Source organism: Schistocerca gregaria, chromosome 6, assembly GCF_023897955.1.
Source record: "Schistocerca gregaria isolate iqSchGreg1 chromosome 6, iqSchGreg1.2, whole genome shotgun sequence".
Classification (NCBI taxonomy): domain Eukaryota; kingdom Metazoa; phylum Arthropoda; class Insecta; order Orthoptera; family Acrididae; genus Schistocerca; species Schistocerca gregaria.
This window is the reverse complement of record NC_064925.1, coordinates 441,691,059-441,706,981: the sequence shown is the minus strand read 5'-3', so window position 1 is coordinate 441,706,981 and position 15,923 is coordinate 441,691,059. Positions and strand designations below refer to the sequence as shown.

Below are 15,923 nucleotides of genomic sequence, written 5' to 3'. Positions count from 1 at the left end.
TGGCTACCTCAGGCCGCCCAAGGGCTACTGTTGCAGTGGTTGACCGCTACTTACGGATTATGCCACGGAAGAACACTAAGAGCAACGGCACCATGCTGAATAATGCTTTTCGTGCTGCCACAGGACGTCATGTTACGACTGAAACTGCGCATGACGCGCAACTTCACTCCCGACGTCCATGGCGAGGTCCATCTTTGCAACCGCGACACCATGCAGCGCGGTACAGATGGGCCCAACAACATGCCGAAAGGACCGCTCAGGATTGGCATCACGTTCTCTTCACCGATGAGTGTCGCATATGCCTTCAAACAGACAATCGTCGGAGACATGTTTGGAGGCAACCCGATGAGGCTGAACACCTTAGACACACTGTCCAGCGAGTAGAGCAAGGTGGAGGTTCTCTGCTATTTTGGGGAGGCACTATGTGATGCCGACGTACGCCGCTGGTGGCCATAAAAGGCGCCGTAACGGCTGTACGATACGTGCATGCCATCCTCCGACCGATAGTGCAACCATATCGGCAGCGTATTGGCGAGGCATTAGTTTCCATGGACGACAATTGCCGCCGCCATCGTGCACGTCTTGTGAATGACATCCTTCAGGACAACGACATCGATCGACTAGAGTGGCAAGCAGGTTCTTCAGACATGAACCCTATCGAACATGCCTGGATAAACTGAAAAGGGCTGTTTATGGACCCACCAACCACTCTGAGGGATCTACGCCGAATCTCCGTTGAGGAGTGGAACAATCTGGATTAACAGTGCCTTGATGAACTTGTGAATAGTATGCCACGACGAATACAGGCATGCATCAGTGCAAGAGGACGTGCTACTCGGTATTAGAGGTGCCGATGTGTACAGCAGTCTGGACCAACATCTCTGTAGGTCTCGCTGTAAGGTGGTACAACATGAAATGTGTGGTTTTCAATAGCAAAATAAAGGGCGGAAGTGATGGAATGGCTTCCATACTATACAAATCTCAGCTGGATTCAGAATGCAAGGACTGCTCTAAAACGAGCGGTTTGCAATCATCCTGTACCCTCAGAGACCTTGCGGAGCATTCTACCGGCTGCTTTGGATAAATGAGACAATATCCCACAAACGTAGCCGGCCGGAGTGGCCGAGCGGTTTTGGATGCTTCAGTCTGGAACCGCGCGACCGCTACGGCGGAGGTTCGGATTCTGCCTCGGGCATGGATGTGTGTGATGTCCTTAGGTTGGTTAGGTTCAGGTAGTTCCAAGTTCTAGGGGACTGATGACCTCACAGTTAGGTCCTATAGTGCTCAGAGCCATTTGAACCCACAAACTTATCTGGACAATTTGGTAAAGAGTACGCCTAACCGTGCCCAAAAGCGTATCCAATTACGAGGACGGCCATTTGATTCACAAACTATCAGTTATGCAAGATGACAGTGAGAAGAAACTGCAGTGTATGCAGTGAAATCTTTTATAAAGTTTTTATGTGATTATCAAGTCGAAATGAGTGTATCTTCCTTGTACTCGACAGAAAACATTTTCGTTTCCTATTATGTCCAGTATTGACAGTAAAGAAATATGCAAAATTATTTTGATCACTAGATGTTGACATATGTAACCTTTAGACAAGTGCAGAGGAGCCCCAAAGTAGCCTCCGCAAACTCTCTCTCTAAGTGTAATATAAATAAGTTAAATAAAAATGAATTCCCGACTGCTTGAAATTTTTGGTTATGCCCGTCACTACGTTAGGCACTAGCCAGCTCGTCTCTCCTTCTCTCTCACACACACACACGACCACAACCAGAAGCAATGGAGCGTTGCGGCAGCTCCCGGACAAAGGTGCTCGGCGGGCTGCCTGCCTCCAGGGGAGCCCCCGTGGCGGCGCGGCACGGCGCAGAGTGTGGGGTGCAGGGTGCAGGGTGTATTTTAGCGGCGTCCCCACAGGGCGTCGCGTGGGAGTGGCGACACCTGCCGACGGCTCCGACCACAGCGTCGCGGCGCCGCCCACTGCCCGCTCTGGCAGCTCCTTACAGCTTCGCCTCCGCCTTCAACGACGGGTGTCGCTTTAGTGGCCGGTCCGTCTCTAGCGATCGTAATGGGTGGGGACAATAAAACTCTCCCGAAAAATATTTATAATAAGAGTGACGTGGGAAAAAAGCATTGCGTGCGGCTGCCTCCTTTCACGCTCTCAAACGTGATGTCACAGAGAAGTGTTCAGGACACAGCATATTGGAGATGCGCATGCGCAATAATATGATAGCAACTGGCTGTTTAATTAAATTCACGGTATCCAGCATTTTCTGCGATACGCATTTCTCTTGTTGATCAACAAGCATCAATTCCGCGTCTGCTTATAAACGTTTTCCTGGTCACTTTTATTTTGCCCACCCAGTGTAAAACGTGTCGTCGTCATTGTCGTTATCACTCGAAAGTGTGATTAATTTTACTCCTACAGGCACATATGATCTACGCAAGTCTGTTTAACACTGCCACAAGCTGCCATCATCCAGCAAAATGCGGTAGTGCATTACGTACGCTAGTTAATAGAGCGCGTGTGGTATCTGACTCTGAAAGCCTGCCGAGTGAGATGTAACATTTGAAGACAGTCTTCCGTCAAAACGGTTATTCTGAGAGACAAATACGTAATGCATTCAATTCCAAGCGAGTTCAATATATAGTGCAGAATGAAGATACGAAGACACCCACCACCTTGGCCTTCTTGCCGCACTTTGGTGCCACGTCGTCAAGAATCGGAAGAGTCCTCGAAAGATAAGACATGAAGTGTGTTTTCCGACCATCTGCAAAACTGAGGAACCTGTTAGGTTCGGTTAGGGATGATCTCGGTCTAAGGAAACGTGGTATGTACAAGATTCCTTGTCAGTGTGGGGCGGCATATATACACTCCTGGAAATGGAAAAAAGAATACATTGACACCGGTGTGTCAGACCCACCATACTTGCTCCGGACACTGCGAGAGGGCTGTACAAGCAATGATCACACGCACGGCACAGCGGACACACCAGGAACCGCGGTGTTGGCCGTCGAATGGCGCTAGCTGCGCAGCATTTGTGCACCGTCGCCGTCAGTGTCAGCCAGTTTGCCGTGCCATACGGAGCTCCATCGCAGTCTTTAACACTGGTAGCATGCCGCGACAGCGTGGACGTGAACCGTATGTGCAGTTGACGAACTTTGAGCGAGGGCGTATAGTGGGCATGCGGGAGGCCGGGTGGACGTACCGCCGAATTGCTCAACACGTGGGGCGTGAGGTTGTGGGGCGGCGAAGAAGTCGTCGAATATGTTGTTTGAATGTTCATTTCACGTAACAGACTATTGCCGATGCAACATATGTGGGACGGCGAAGAAGTCGTTGTTTAATGTTGAATGAAAGTTGAACATTGCCACCTTAAATCACGCGAGCCTGGCAACTAATTTGGTGGCCAGTCAGAAAGCGAAGGGAAACTTACTGACCTTAGTTCCCAGTCTGCACGGCCACATTCCTGTACAGCCCAGCTAAACGAAAAATATCCATAGTTCTTCACGGGATTAGGGCTGCTTCAATAAAATTTAAAGTTCCAAACAAGATTTTATTATCTTAAAGGCTCACACAAATTACTCGAAACTTCTGAAAATGCTAAAGACATTAAATATTGTTAATTCAGCCAATCGTTTAATAGTTCAGAGGCGACTTCTACAGCAAGTTCCTCCCGAATAGTTCATAACTCTAACTAACGGTGCTCTATTAATAGTTCGCAATAATGTTAAAAAAAAAGATTAATGCTCGCCTTAAAAGTGGAGTTAGTCACCACTTGCCACGCGGAGTTATACTTCACACGGACGGCACAATAACAGTTTGTTACCGAAGTCTAAACGATCCAGGACGGTGTACAGTCCTCGCGATTTTCAATGTCCGTTGACATTGCTAAGTACGCGCATGTCACAGCCCGCTATGACGTCACCCGAGGCGAGGCGCGATCGGACGTTAAGCTCGCGTGGACTAGGCGTTGGTCTAATGCGGAGTGAGCTTACTACTGCCTCTGCCGCTCTTTTTATATAGCTCCGGCGCGTACCGCCAAGAGAGCATCTGTTCTTTCCATTCCTATGCAGATGCCTGCAGCCTTCAAATGATCGCTATCTCAGGCACATAATCTTAAATATCACATTTAATAATAGCTTTACAAACTTCTCAATTTTTGTATACATACATCTGAGCAGTACAGAAGCACGTAGAAAATCTCAGCCCGCTAAAATTAAAACTTTACTCTCTAGAATTTTTACAATGGAACTAACGGTAGATTGTTACCTCTGAACCATAGCTTTATCAAGACTTGTATCAGCTGTTAATTATGCTACAAGACTAAAACTTGGTGTAGCTTTGTTAATTGTCCTATCTGATCATTGGTCTTAAAGAATTTGTTTTATCATTAAAATTTAAAGTACTTAATCTATAATGCTTATGTACATTTTACTCACAAAAGTAGTTTTTACTAAATTACTAAAAAACTAGAAGAGGTAACTGATTGTGGTATTTCCATTATTATTATTAGGGTGAACTGAAGCATCCTACCAATTTTCAATATTGTAGCTCTATTATTTCGCGCCTCTGATTTTTCCGAAAAACGCGGATTCTGGAGTCAATTTTAGTTTTATGGTTTTGGAAACCAGCACCACTCATTAATGACTTCTTACTGCACCTTCTCACCAAATTTTGGCTTCCTAGCGTCATTATTTAGCGCCTCCTATTTTTCTTTCAAAACGTGAATTTTACGTAAACTACTAATTTTATAACATTAAGATTTGTTACCTGAAACATTATTACATAGAACTATACTTTAACAAAGTTTTACACACAAATCTTAATTTTTACTTTTATGTTAAATGTGGTGCAATACTATATGCAGGCGCGTTACGATGACGTGACGCTACTAGCAGTGAACTAGGGTAAGTCCCGTGCACTCGCTCGCCTCTGTATCTTATACATGATACAGCGCTTGCTTTGCTTCATCACCCCCTTTTTAATTTTCGTGAAAATCTATTTTTGAACAAAATTAAATTTCTAAAAGAACAAACAAGCGATGGATTACTTTAGTATGCCTCTTTCAACTTAAGTTGCTTCTTCTTAGGAAATTCCTTATTACTACGTACACAAAATAACCATACTCATATACACATAGAAAACCTAGTACAGAAGACATTCACAAATTATTTACATACATTTACATGGAAATATAAATTTTTCAATGTTTACAAAATAGTTATTTTTTTTTTTTTTTTTTAAATCAGTCTCTTCCTGAAAAAGAAAATACACACGACTTTTATCACTGCAACGCACTCACATTTTTCTTTTACTATAATACTCGGCACTGTGGTGGGTGTCCTATTGTAACACTCATTTAATTTCACTGATTGACAAAATTGTGGGAGGAAATTGTATTCACTGTGGTTTGCGTCTCTACTTCCAATCTCCCTACCGCTTGTTGTCAGTCATTCATGCAGCCTGCATGTCCCTGAGAAACAGACAATACAGTCTAAGTTTCTGTTTTCAACTTATATCTAAGGTAGGACAAAGTACATTTTATAGTTTATATTCTGGCACTATTTTACTAATTGTGAAGTTGTCAGAAAGACATTTAGCACTAAGTCGTATCTGATACAATAGCTCCTACTTTCTTCTTTCATAAATAATCTTTTAGGTTCCTAAATAGTGAAAATTCTTTTAGCAAATTAATATATTAAGATCTTGCTTCAACTTAGAAAATTGAGTAACCTTTTAGTTTTAATGTACTCTGGCTTAATTATCGTATGGATTAGTTCATCAAAGAAGTCATTTGCTGACCAGCACTTTGCTTTATTGTATGAATTACTAAAGAAATTAGTTATTTTCAGTATACCGATTCCAAATTTCTGCATTTTCCAATATTTGTGTGTTTCTGTTGTCTGTTTAACTATTTATTTGCCTCAAGCAAGATTTAGCGTTTTTCACCATTTCACGAGACGTGAGGGAATTATTCTTTAATCCTACATCATTTACTTCAATTTACTTACTTCACTTCTTCACCTTATTCATTTTCTCCCTTTTCTTCCAGATTCAAAAATACTTCATTTCTCCACTTCTTTCTCCCTTTTCCTTTTGTCAGCCTATTGACGTCCTGTTTCTATATATTTGGTGCGATCCTCACACCACTTCCACACATCTCCATTTATTTAATTCTAAAACGCCATTGCTTGCCTCTATGAGCATTACCTTCTTACGCTGTTTTCCTTCAGACAACCTTATTTCTAGCAACATACTACCTTCTGCATAATCTCATGGATTATTCATATTCATACCGTACTTCGTATACTGCAAAGTGTCTCTCTTAGTTGTAGTTTCTAACCCTTTACAATTACATGAAATATTTTAATTTATTTATTTTAGCCATGTTTGCCTCTTATTGGTACTCAGACTTTTGTTTTGCCATTCACTAGGTAGATCCTTACTAAGAATACTTAAAACCTAATAGCATATATACAACATGAAGACATATGTGATTCTTACCTGTTATGATAGACCAGAAGAAGGGAATGAAACTTGAAAAGGAAATAAAGTTTCACCCAGCTGGGACTGCACGGTACGCCAAACCGTGTATCCGCCAAAGAGTGGCAGACTCCCTACAGTAATTAATTACTGTTAATTTTAAATTCCTTTAGATCCACAATATTTCTTAGACCTAGTTCTCTCTTACTCTTTGGATATTCCAAACGATAGGCATTTGCATGAGGTTTACTTACTATTCTAAATGGTCCATGATATACATGCATAAACTTTTTAGTTTCTGCAGAAATTTTCTTTGATTTTTCTTTTGTTTTGACCAGCACTAGCTCACCAATTTTAAAACTAGTGGGGGAAGCCCTTGCATCATGCCTCTTTTTCCTATCTAAAGCTCTTTTGCGTATATTTGCCCTGGCCTGTGCTTTCTTCTCATCCAATGTACTCTGACTTAGAACTGGAAAGTCAATCATACTCGGAATGATATTATGTGGTTCCTGATTGAACATCAGCTCACATGGAGCAAAACCTGTGGCATCGTGTTTCAGATTATTAATTATCTCTTCAACCTTAGCACTTTCCTCATTCTCACTGAAAACCAAATTTTCCTGCAAGTATCCTTTATTCTTTATTACTCTAATAGGCAGTTCCCAAGTTTCATTACTACCGCCTATATGACTTCCTATAAAAGACTCTCTTATCACTTTAGAGTCAGGTAAAGTTAAAATTAAGTTGTTCTGATCAAAATTGATCTTTCCCTGGTACTTTGATAAGAAATCAGTACCAATCAACATATCAACACTTAAGCCTAGCACAATCAAACAAGGATGATCTATTACTACGTCATTTATACCAATGGGTATCAAAGCTTCGTGTTGAACTGGTCTAGAGACTTTTCCAGTAGCACCTATAATCTTTAAGCCACTTACTTTCATAACTGTTAACTTCTCTTTATTGGGTATGGTGTCAAAAAATGTTTGTGATAAAGCACTTGCTTCACTGCCACTGTCAAGCAGACAACGCACAGTGACTCCTGATATGTTTACTTTGATAACAGGGTGAGTTATTTTACATTGAACAGGTTGCTCACACACCTCGTCTAATAAATCTCGTTCTATGTTCTTCCAGCTAAAGTAATTCTGATCAGTTGCAATTACATTTACATTTACATCCTGGGGCTCATTATGCTCTATAATCTTAGCTGCTTTCTCTAATCTGTCCACTAACTTTAAATCGAAGCATCTGACGACTTTTTCTACTTTTGTTTGCTGCACATCAGCCAAACTATCCTCTACCTCTGAGCAACTGCGTCCCTGCGCAATATTGCTGTTCATAAGAATGTCGTCACCTTCAACCATTTGTGGCACGTTTACACAGCTACTAGATTCTTTCACCTCGTTACTATTTCTACCCCCTTCATTCATCATTTCCTCCTCTCTAAAGTTTTGCAGTACTGATTCTACTTCTGCTACTTCTACTTCAGCTTTTAGATTGCCATTTTCATCGAAGATGTAAGCTTTTACTTCATCATTATTCCCATCAGACTCAAACCCATTATCTATTTCTTCCCCATTATCTACCTTGAGTTCCTGTTCTTCCTTGACCCATTTTTCTAGTGTATTCAAAATACTATCCACTATTTTGTGAGAGTGGCTTAACACATCACTGGTATTATCTGTATTTATTTCGTCATCCATGTTGTCTGTCTGTGTATGTTGGCTAATTGTCTGTGTTTCCGTTACTGGCTGTGTTACTGTTACCGCCTGGTGAGCGCCAGTTTCCTCATAGACGGGATTTAGTTTCCCACACGCGGCCTGTTGTGTTCATCTGTGACACCACTAGATATAGTAGCATCATGACTCCCTTCTTGTCTTAATGGCATAGTATTTACTTCTCCACTTTCGTCATAGTAGTTGTTACGAAAGCGTGGTGAGTATCTACCCCCTCTTCCTCTGCCACGGCTTTGGTTTCGATAGTTTGTTTTGGTGTGCCTAACTTCCATATTTCTAACGTTCACGTTTCCATTATTTTGTACGTGATTGTTAGAAGATTTGTTATTCTGCTGCACCTGCTCCTCAGCAGCAGCTACTCTTTCCACTCTTTCCAGATATTCAATAAATTTGTCTATATTATCTCTAGGGGCGGAAATGATCCTCTTCTGCCAGTACCACGGCAGCTTACCTTCTAAACCCATAATGATCATATCTGGCTTCATCTTTTCTGTCAAATGTGACAGTCTTGAAACCCACTTCCTAGCGAAATCCTTTACTGATTCACGCCCTGGGAAAAACTTCTTACCACTCCAGAATTCCCTTAACACATCATTTTGTTTGTTATGTGACCAGTATTCGTTGAGAAATGCAGACTTAAATTCAGATAAAGTTTTACATTTGATCATTACATCCGCTGACCATCGCAAAGCATCACCTGACAAATGACTTCTTATAGATGAAATTTTTTCTCTTTCTGACCAAGTGTTGGGGAGAACATCCTCAAAGTCATTCCAAAATTCAAGAGGGTGAATGTACTTATCAGGATCAAAGCGCAAAAACTGTCGACACCCTATAAAAGCGGCGTCAACTGAAGTCACATGCTGTACAGTAGAATGACTAGAATTAACAGAGGTTACTCTATTTTCTAGGTTAGCAATGTTAGTATTTAATTCCTCTACTTGTGACTCTACTGCTTCTATCCTGGCAGAACATCTTTGTTCCACTGCACCACGAATTTCGGTACAGGTTTCTTTTACTTTCTCAATGTTTTTCTGACAAGTATCTACTTTAATTTGTACCTCTTTAACTTTGTCAGAGCAAAGTTTGGACTCGTTGCTCAATCTTTCGGACAACCTCACTTCCAAAAGTTCATCTGCCTCTTGATAATTTTTTTGAATTTGATCTATTTCACATTTGAAAGTACTATGCATTTTAGTTAACTGTTGCCCTACTTTTACTTGAATGTCATGATGAATAGCATCTATCTTATAATTCAAACTATTCCATTTTGATTGCAGTTCTTCTTTTAGTTCTTTATTACTAACCTCAATTTTATTCTCCAACTTTTTATTACTATTTTCAATTTTAGCCTCAATTTTATTTTGGTTTGATTCGAGTTTGGCAAACAGTATTTGCATCCAATCCGGAGCTTCTACCTTGATACTTTGTATCTCTTGACTTGACTGAGCTGGAGATATATTGAGCTCAGTTTCACTACCTGACAAAGTTAGCAACTCTACTGGCTCCCTTTTGACTTCTATTTCACTTATTGATTGCATCCCTGCACTCTCATTTAAATTAAAGTCATAATTTACTGGTGACAAATTACGTTCTAGTTCAATATTTGAGGGATTAATGGAACCATCCTCATTAAACTCAATTCCTAATCCTGAGGATTCTTGGTCAGAGACCGGTTCCCTTCTGAAATGTACACTACTTTCCATATCTTTTAGTTTGTTAGCAGCAGTTAATAAATATTTTAAAAGTCTTTGACTTAACTTAAATGCTTGATTTCGACGAATGATGTCGTCGCGGTGTACCAGCAATCGTGATGCGACGCGTCGCGACGTATTGAAGGCAGCAGCAGCAGCTGTAGCGTCGAGTACCGCCACAGGAATCGCCTACTGCAATAGCTCCAGGGGGGGGCAGCAAGGCACCGTTGACCGCTCGGCGCAGCCGGCAGCTGTCTCGCAGATCAGCGCAGCTCCGCGATGACGCACCGTCTTCCTTTAGTCTCAGCGCCGTCGGCAGCCGCGATCCAGCATCGTCGCCTTCCTCACCATCGTCGCTAACCAACGTACAGCGGTAGACACTTATTGTTTATACACTACACCCGCCTTTACTGGTATCACTGTTCCCACACTAGTTCAATTCAGTGTCCTGTTATTGCCTACCGAGTTCGTTAATTTATACCAATCGCTTTCACACATCGAGCACTTTTATTTGCTTTTAATTCAGTTTTCCCGGCCGATAAGCACCATATGTGGGGCGGCGAAGAAGTCGTCGAATATGTTGTTTGAATGTTCATTTCACGTAACAGACTATTGCCGATGCAACATATGTGGGACGGCGAAGAAGTCGTTGTTTAATGTTGAATGAAAGTTGAACATTGCCACCTTAAATCACGCGAGCCTGGCAACTAATTTGGTGGCCAGTCAGAAAGCGAAGGGAAACTTACTGACCTTAGTTCCCAGTCTGCACGGCCACATTCCTGTACAGCCCAGCTAAACGAAAAATATCCATAGTTCTTCACGGGATTAGGGCTGCTTCAATAAAATTTAAAGTTCCAAACAAGATTTTATTATCTTAAAGGCTCACACAAATTACTCGAAACTTCTGAAAATGCTAAAGACATTAAATATTGTTAATTCAGCCAATCGTTTAATAGTTCAGAGGCGACTTCTACAGCAAGTTCCTCCCGAATAGTTCATAACTCTAACTAACGGTGCTCTATTAATAGTTCGCAATAATGTTAAAAAAAAAAGATTAATGCTCGCCTTAAAAGTGGAGTTAGTCACCACTTGCCACGCGGAGTTATACTTCACACGGACGGCACAATAACAGTTTGTTACCGAAGTCTAAACGATCCAGGACGGTGTACAGTCCTCGCGATTTTCAATGTCCGTTGACATTGCTAAGTACGCGCATGTCACAGCCCGCTATGACGTCACCCGAGGCGAGGCGCGATCGGACGTTAAGCTCGCGTGGACTAGGCGTTGGTCTAATGCGGAGTGAGCTTACTACTGCCTCTGCCGCTCTTTTTATATAGCTCCGGCGCGTACCGCCAAGAGAGCATCTGTTCTTTCCATTCCTATGCAGATGCCTGCAGCCTTCAAATGATCGCTATCTCAGGCACATAATCTTAAATATCACATTTAATAATAGCTTTACAAACTTCTCAATTTTTGTATACATACATCTGAGCAGTACAGAAGCACGTAGAAAATCTCAGCCCGCTAAAATTAAAACTTTACTCTCTAGAATTTTTACAATGGAACTAACGGTAGATTGTTACCTCTGAACCATAGCTTTATCAAGACTTGTATCAGCTGTTAATTATGCTACAAGACTAAAACTTGGTGTAGCTTTGTTAATTGTCCTATCTGATCATTGGTCTTAAAGAATTTGTTTTATCATTAAAATTTAAAGTACTTAATCTATAATGCTTATGTACATTTTACTCACAAAAGTAGTTTTTACTAAATTACTAAAAAACTAGAAGAGGTAACTGATTGTGGTATTTCCATTATTATTATTAGGGTGAACTGAAGCATCCTACCAATTTTCAATATTGTAGCTCTATTATTTCGCGCCTCTGATTTTTCCGAAAAACGCGGATTCTGGAGTCAATTTTAGTTTTATGGTTTTGGAAACCAGCACCACTCATTAATGACTTCTTACTGCACCTTCTCACCAAATTTTGGCTTCCTAGCGTCATTATTTAGCGCCTCCTATTTTTCTTTCAAAACGTGAATTTTACGTAAACTACTAATTTTATAACATTAAGATTTGTTACCTGAAACATTATTACATAGAACTATACTTTAACAAAGTTTTACACACAAATCTTAATTTTTACTTTTATGTTAAATGTGGTGCAATACTATATGCAGGCGCGTTACGATGACGTGACGCTACTAGCAGTGAACTAGGGTAAGTCCCGTGCACTCGCTCGCCTCTGTATCTTATACATGATACAGCGCTTGCTTTGCTTCAAGGTCTCCACAGTACATCGATGTTGTCGCCAGTGGTCGGAGGAAGGTGCACGTGCCCGTCGACCTGGGACCGGACCGCAGCGAGGCACGGATGCACGCCAAGACCGTAGGATCCTACGCAGTGCCGTAGGGGACCGCACCGCCACTTCCCAGCAAATTAGGGACACTGTTGCTCCTGGGGTATCGGCGAGGACCATTCGCAACCGTCTCCATGAAGCTGGGCTACGGTCCCGCACACCGTTAGGCCGTCTTCCGCTCACACCCCAACATCGTGCAGCCCGCCTCCAGTGGTGTCGCGACAGGCGTGAATGGAGGAACGAATGGAGACGTGTCGTCTTCAGCGATGAGAGTCGCTTCTGCCTTGGTGCCAATGATGGTCGTATGCGTGTTTGGCGCCGTGCAGGTGAGCGCCACAATCAGGACTGCATAGGACCGAGGCACACAGGGCCAACACCCGGAATCCTGGTGTGGGGAGCGATCTCCTACACTGGCCGTACACCTCTGGTGATCGTCGAGGGGACACTGAATAGTGCACGGTACATCCAAACCGTCATCGAACCCATCGTTCTACCATTCCTAGACCGGCAAGGGAACTTGCTGTTCTAACAGGGCAATGCACGTCCGCATGTATCCCGTGCCACCCAACGTGCTCTAGAAGGTGTAAGTCAACTACCCTGGCCAGCAAGATCTCCGGATCTGTCCCCCATTCAGCATGTTTGGGACTGGATGAAGCGTCGTCTCACGCGGTCTGCACGTCCAGCACGAACGCTGGCCCAACTGAGGCGCCAGGTGGAAATGGCATGGCAAGCCGTTCCACAGTACTACATCCAGCATCTCTACGATCGTCTCCATGGGAGAATAGCAGCCTGCATTGCTGCGAAAGGTGGATATACACTGTACTAGTGCCGACATTGTGCATGCTATGTTGCCTGTGTCTATGTGCCTGTGGTTCTGTCAGTGTGATCATGTGATGTATCTGACCCCAGGAATGTGTCAATAAAGTTTCCCCTTCCTGGGACAATGAATTCACGGTGTTCTTATTTAAATTTCCAGGAGTGTAGGTCAGACATGTCGCACAGTGCAAGAACGTTGCGATGAACATCAGCGTCATACACGCCTACGCCAACCGGAGAAGTCGGCAATTGCAGAACACTGTCTGAACACAGGACATCACATGATTTATGAAAAGACGGAAGTTTTATCCCCAGCATCCTCTTTCTGGGATTGCGTCATTAAGGAGGCAATTACACATCGGTACAGCTGATAACTTATCAACAGGGATGCGGGATTTCAATTGAGTAGAGCCTGGAACCCTGCATTGGCTGCTGTTAAATCACGACGAGAAAGCAAAGACCTTTCGATAATAGACCCGTCATAACTTTGGCAGCATGTCAAACACAGCGTCAGCGCACGCGCAGAACGGCCGCTCTGTGTCTCCCGGCAGAGGGCGTTTGAGTCTGGCGCCATCTATCTGCAAATTTTTGCGCATGCGTGGTTTCCACGCCTGCGCAATCTTCACGCGCGTGCTCTATATACAGCGGCGTCGACATGAGGATCTTGTCAGTCGTACCTAGCCACCAGCGAGGTTCAACCACCTGATGTCGGACAGTTGCTCCGAATAAATCTTGTGGGATTTGCACGTCATCCGGCGGCACACCCGTGAAGACTATTTACAACATATCCGCCGGGAACGCCTGAAGAGTCACACTGCAGAACTACTTTAAATTAATAGGTAGGGGCATAATTTCGTCGAGTTTTTTTATGTTGGTATTCCGGTTGCTTTGTGTTTGCTTATCGTTCATTTTCTATATTCAGTTCACTGTTACTATTTGAGTATACATATTGCCATTTTGTCATTTGGAGCGACGTGGGATTAGCCGAGCGGTCTAAGGCGCTGCAATCATGGACTGTGCTGCTGATCCCGGCGGAGGTTCGAGTCCTCCCTCGGGCATGGGTGTGTGTGTTTGTCCTTAGGATAATTTAGGTTAAGTAGTGTGTAAGCTTAGGGACTGAACTGCTAAGGTCCTCAGTCTGCTTAGGGACTGATGACCTTAACAGTTCAGTCCCATAAGATTTCACACAAATTTGAACATTTTTTTGTCATTTGGAGACAACGAGTGGAGCTGTGGGTGTTAGTAAATGGAGTACAAAGTGGAGAAATGAGAACCGTTCGTACACATGCTTCTGTTTCAGTTCAGTAGAGGGGTGACAGTAGAGGAGGCAGTCAGAAGAATTTGTGCCCTGTTTAGGTATAGTGCCACTGGACGGAGCACGGGTTTGATGACAACCGTTTCAACGTATTAATCCAAAGTGATCCACTTCAGTGTATTCAGGAAATGACAAATGTGACCAACTGTGATCATTACACCATCGTGCGACATTTGCACGCAGTGTGGAACGTTCAAAAATCGGGTGTATGTGTACCGCAAAAAACGCATGTTTTAATCGAAAATCACAAAACTCGGCGGGTGACCATATGTACACCTCTGATTGCTCGTCATCAATTAAAAAATAAAGAACATCACCTGAAGATGCATCTCCACTGATGTGAAACCGGTTGTTACTTTTTAATAAAAGTATTTTAACAGCCAGTGCGGAATGTTTTATTCACCAAGTCATCAACTGGTTCGTGTACAATACCGACCATTCCTGTACTGTATCGTTACTGGTGATGAAAAATAGTATCTTTAGTCAACATAAGGAAAAGAAGGACATGTCTGAGCCCAAACTAAGCAATAACGCCCCGTACAAAGCCCTGTGCCCATCCACAGAACATAACGTTATACACGAGGTGGAACAGCGAAGGTGTGGTATACTGCGAATTCCTTCCCCGAAGTGGAAGCATCACTGCTGACATTTATTATCAACAACTGAGACGTCTTGTAGACGCAGTCGAAGAACAAAGGCCAGGAAGGCTGCGTGAGGTGATAATACTACACGATAACGCCCGCTCGGATTCTACTAGAATGATTAGAAACACTATAGGACAGTTTGGTTGGGAAATCATTCTCTACCCACCCTCTGGTTTTCACCTTTCCCTCTCTCTATCGAAAAACCTACAAGGAACTTCCTTTCCGAATGAATATGAGCTCCGGACGTGCCTCGACGAGTTCTTCACCTCAAAACCACGTTCTTTCTACAGTCGTGGAATCGATAAGTCACCTAAGCGTTGGCATACAGTTGTAAATAAGTAAGTAGAATATGTTATTCATGACTATCGTCCCTTTTATGTGTAACTGTTGTATTTATTAAAAATATGGAGAAGCACTACGAACTTATGCACCAACCCAATACATCCATTTGTACCTACTTAGTGCATGATTTGGCAGGACAGGGCAGTGTCACTTCGGTAGGGTCAGACCACGCTGGAGCTGGTGACACGGTTAACTACACTGTGACCACCAGCTTATTGGCAATTTGATACATATCTACAAAGCAACAAACACATCAGCGATTCTGTTTGACATCGATTCTTACAATTCTTGCTAACTTTGCAGAAGGAAGTGGCACCAGAGTTTAGTTTACCTTTACTAAAAGCTGATGGAGAAAAATAATACGACTTACCAAAATACTTATTGGCTACTTCCTCAAGATGATAATGCGATAAGCTAGAACATGACGTTCAGAAAAACTCTCAAGGCCAAGAACATTACTTACACCACTATATCCCCTAACACTGGCTTCTATGAGAAAAAGTATTGTTAACACCCAAA

General features: G+C 42.7%; 1 protein-coding gene across 1 annotated transcript in view; it reads right to left on the bottom strand.

The window, feature by feature from the left end:
• LOC126278302 (protein CBFA2T1-like) overlaps nucleotides 1-15,923 on the bottom strand; it is a 1,072,749-nt gene that overhangs the window by 570,839 nt on the left and 485,987 nt on the right. The window lies entirely within an intron of this gene.